General features: G+C 40.1%; 1 non-coding gene across 1 annotated transcript; it reads right to left on the bottom strand.

Moving 5' to 3' along the window:
* Nucleotides 1–3,563: 3,563 nt before the first annotated feature.
* TRNAA-GGC (transfer RNA alanine (anticodon GGC)) lies at nt 3,564–3,635 on the bottom strand. Its single transcript has one exon. It is a non-coding gene; the product is annotated as a tRNA-Ala (tRNA).
* Between the last annotated feature and the right edge of the window lie 1,272 nt (nt 3,636–4,907).

Here is a 4,907-nt window from a genome sequence, read left to right on the forward strand (position 1 = left end):
TAACCGGGAGTCGAACCCGGGTCCCTCGATTTCCGGACGAGTGCTCTGACCCACTAAGCTACAGAGGAGAGAGCATCTAGAGCAGTGTTTCTCAATATGCCCCCCCCTCCCCCTTCTGGTCCTGAGATACTTAAAGGGGGCTACAGGTGAAAATCTAGTTGAAGGGGGAGCCATTACACAGGCTGCTAAGTGGACCACGAAGCGCTGTTGGGAAAAAAAAATTCAGATACGAAGAAATGAAGCTTCAAGTGAAATATCGCGAGAAAATGTATGACCCACATTCAGAATGAATAGGAACTGCCTATACAGCCACTGCCTTCTTTACGCATGTGCCACCTCAGACACAGCCCGGGGCCTTGAGTGCGTAGGACTGTTCCACGGTAATCAGAGATTTGATTTCTTTTCTAGAATAGGTAGGTTTTAAATGTATGCTATAAATGTATAGGTATGTATTTGTATACAAGTAATCCTAGCCATGTAGGAGGCCCTGATGCTGCTATAATGACCCTGCATAGAACTAGGTCCCTTTTAAAACATGGCCATGGCCAATTCAGACATGGCCCTGATGTCAATAGGGGGTCTTACATGATGAGTAATGTAAATACGAAATCTGTTATTTCCAGCTAAAGTGAGGGGCTCAAGATGATCTTTTTTGCCCGAGAGCCCATAAAGGTTAAATGACACTGCATATAGAACCCCCCCCCCCCGAAAAACCCTCACTGAATTAGGGGTAGACATTACTCGAGGAATCTTTCTTCAATATCAATTTCCTCAAAACAATCAATTCAATGATAAGAATGGTCTCACTCCTTGATGGGTGTCATCCTGGATAAGACAAGGGGACCACGAGAAAAGGTACAAAGGAGGGCCATGGGCAAAAGCAGCTTGAGAAACATTTACCTAAAAGAATGTGCAAGCATTTCAGTAACCAACAGAGTGGCCTAGAGAGCTAAGTGCAAGATCAATGAGTGATTGAAAGACTGATCTATACGCAGTGGTTCTCAAACTTTGTGCCCGCGGCCAGGTTGTTTTATTTTTGTGAGTGCACGGTCCAACTATGTAATGGGAAATAAATGGAAAAAATTTAACTCCCTTGATTAAGAAACGCTGACCAGAGTGAGGACCTGGTCAGTGAGTGATCAAAAGAGTGACTGAAAGGGTGTGTAAGTATGGGAGTGGGAAACGGGTAGCAAGCCATAAATCCGCCTCTGTCTAGAAAGCGAGGTACCATGTCAGTGAGCAACCAAAAGAGTGACCTTGAGAGTAGTTTAAAAATGTGAGCGACCGAATGAGTGACTTGCAGATGGGCATATTAACGGTGGAGAAGTCGAGTGTGCTATAGCCAATTCAAAGATTTAGTGGCCAAAAAGAATTAAACTAAATTAGACCAAAAAATTTAAAATCCCCCTCCGTGATCTATGTACCATGACACTCCCAAAAAGATTGAAAAGTTGCCACTTTACAGTCGGGGTGGGGGGATTCATTGTTTTGCCGCGTGTATAGGCTATGCAAATTTTGTCTCTCCTTCCGTTCTAGCTTGATGTTCTTGACCACCCATTCTCCAAATTTGCTGCCACTCGATATAGCCTCATTCCCTCGTAATACACTTTTTTTTTACAGTAAATAAAATGACAATTCTCTCTTACAATAAATTTGGCATTTGAACCCGGCATCCTCGCGCAAAATTGCAGAGCCTAGTGCCCAACAGGTGTGGAAAGTATAGGATCTCAGACCAAGGACCTAAAGTCAAACAAACTCGTAAATTCGGGATTTTTCCCCCCTTATTAATACAGAAATTAAATTTCTAATCTATAAATTGAGCACCGGGAGCACTCCCTAGTTGTGAACTAGTTAAAACGGCTTTTCACGCACGCCATTAGGCACAAAAAATTAAGAGAACCGTTGCTCTGTTCCCTTTCAACAAAATCACGTTCACAACACCCCCCCCCCATCATTTATAACACTAGCATGAATGTAATAAATCTCATATCAAACAATTAATAGCTATCGAAATGCCTATGGCCGAGGTGAAAGAATGAATCATTTTTGAATTTCCGCGCTTCTCAGTCACGTGGCCCAAAGCTTCCAATAATATCAAAACGCGCGAATAACAGTTCTCTTATCGAGGATGTCATTGGCGGATCGAATCACTACGAAACCAAAACTTGATTAATACAGTCGAATCCCGTTTTAACGAATATCGTTATAGCGATAATCTCTTTTAACGAACAATTTTATAATTCATAAATTTTCAATCATCCGTACAGGCATCATCATAGTCTCCGGATAATAAATATGTTTTACAAAATTAACGTTAAATCTCTGTATGTTGAAAATAAATAAATTTGATTTGATTAAATTTGAAATTAAATTTGAAGTTCACATAGGAGCAATGAGGATTTCTCATTGGAAAAACCTGGGGACTTCCTTTATAATGAAATTTCGTTATGACATTGATTTCTCTGGTCTCTTGGAGTTCGTTATAACGGGATTTGACTGTAGTAATGATTTTCATTTTGGTGACATCTATCGGGGGGTGGGGGAGAAACAGATACATTTATCATTCTGTATTAAAAAAAAAAAATCTGAACCGAATGCATTATTAAAATAAAGTATTATTCATAAATTATTTATTTACAATTATTTGATAAGCCGTCATGAGAATATCAAAAATGACCGGCCAGAGCAAACCGTACAAATCCGGACGCACTCTTGTAAGGGGGGAAAACTATCAATTGTAGAATTACGGTTTTAATCCATTAGCAAATTTCGTTGCTTTCAGGAAAAAAATGCCATCGGCAACGTCGCACATGGCATCTTGGCGATTTTTGAGAGAATATTCATTTTTATTCCACTTTCTTCAGGAGGAAATACAGAAAGGGCCAATAATGTGCATGAAACTGAAATAATTTCGTCCCCACTATACAGTATTATATTACACCAGATACTTCAACACATTCATACCTAGCATGAGAAAATGAACAACCTCTTATACAAAGGTGTCTTAATGAGTACGTTAGTGTCTTAAAAGATGCTATCGAAATCTAACTATGCAAACGGGTGATATCAAAATATTTAGTCATAGTCTATATATTATCATTGTCGCAATTAAAATTATCAAGCTATACTCAAAGGCCCCCCTTTCCCATGTAACATCGAAATGCTCGTCTCACGTCCGTATTCACCGACAGAGTTCAATCGCAGGTTAAATGATTAGGGGCCATTCAAGTATTACGTAAGCAGATTTTCGGCCATTCTTGACCCCCCCCCCCATTGTCAGCAAAAGTCAGCAAAACACTGATCCCCCCCCCGTCAGCAGTTTAGAATATTTCATATCTTCAAAAAGGGGTGGTTGATGACGTAAGCAATTTTCAAAGTCCCCCCCCCCCGTCATCAAAAGTCAACAAATCCGAAACCCCCTCCCTCCCCTCGATGCTGACGTAATACTTGAATGACCCCTTAGACATGTATATAGAAATGTCCTTCCCCACTTGTTAATACAAGATTCATTGAAAGACTGGGTATTTAAGGAGCTGGAGATTACTAGTAAGAAAATTCATCACTGCCCCCACGGGGACTCGAACCCCGGCCTCTCGTTTGCCGGACGAGCGCTCTACCATCTAAGCTATGGAAGCAGATAGAATATTTCGAGTCCCCGTGGGGGCAGTGATGAATTTTCTTCCTTGTAATCATAAATAACCAGTCTTTCAATGAATCTTGTATAAATGATTAGAGATCGAAACGGATTGGTTAAATTCGGGATTTTAACCAATCCGTGTCGATTTTTTAATCCTTTGACTAGAGATTGCAGTTAAACTCTGCCGGTGAATACGGCCGCCAGAATTATATCCATTGGAATCTATAGAAATTTGACTTCTTCAGCAACTGATGTGCGCCTGATTCAAGACTCGTAGTCTGATCATAGAGAAAAATGCGGGGGCAAACCACCAATTGTCATTAAGAAAATTGTCAATTATCTCTGAAATCGGTGAAATTTGGAGCATAATGATCAGTTCAAAGCGAAGTGAGTTAGAATACATTTCACGGGGAAAAAAAGGCAATGAGAATGGTTATTACTGTAAATTTTTTCATCTCGCATAATCATCATACTAAAGGGTGTACATGGTTCAAAAATTCATAAAAACTGAAGGAATCGGTGCAATGGAATGCGAATTGCAAAAAACGTTGTTCGCACGAAGGGAGATTTTTCTTAGCACGGAAAAAAAAGGTTAAATTTTCGTCGATAGAAGACGCTGCACGAAAACATAACAATTCCCCCCCCCCCTTTTCCTCTCTGAACCTTTCTTAAATCTCTTCTTCGTCTGAAACGTTCGCACAGCTTCAGCCGGCTATTCGTGGTTGAGGTGAAACAACTTCAACAGTGCGTTACCCACTTCAACAATGACTTTTGAAATGTTTTCGTTTCTTACCGTGGTCCCCGAATAATATGTTTTAGACATGTTTATCCCTTTACAATGGTTTGTAACTTCTTCAATGCTTTGATTATACGGAAAACCCCGGGCAGCCTACCGGGTAGTTTTGTTACTAATTTATAACCATGATTTTAGTAAAGACTACAAATTCAAGCAAGCTTGGTAAAAAAAAAAGATAAAATGGGACAAATTGACAAAAGTCAGTCGCGGCAGCTGAAACTACGGGAAAAATAAGTTAATACCCAGTAAAATACGGGTAATATGAACGGGGCGTACGCAGGAGGTTTAGTCTTGGAGGGGGGGGGGGGACACCAGGTTTGTGAGGGCACAATGAATTTCTTCCAAATAATTCTCGGTTACCAACCTTCAAAAAGAATTTTCAATTGATGGAAATTCATTAACATTCCAAAAAAAGGTGTTTTCTTTCAATACTTTCTTTTACAAAGATATGTTTAGTTTCTGATGGTCTTTGGG

This window comes from Pholcus phalangioides, unplaced genomic scaffold (genome assembly GCF_987345545.1).
Source record: "Pholcus phalangioides strain wild (caught in Gottingen) unplaced genomic scaffold, Ppha-v1.0 ptg000022l_1, whole genome shotgun sequence".
NCBI lineage: Eukaryota > Metazoa > Arthropoda > Arachnida > Araneae > Pholcidae > Pholcus > Pholcus phalangioides.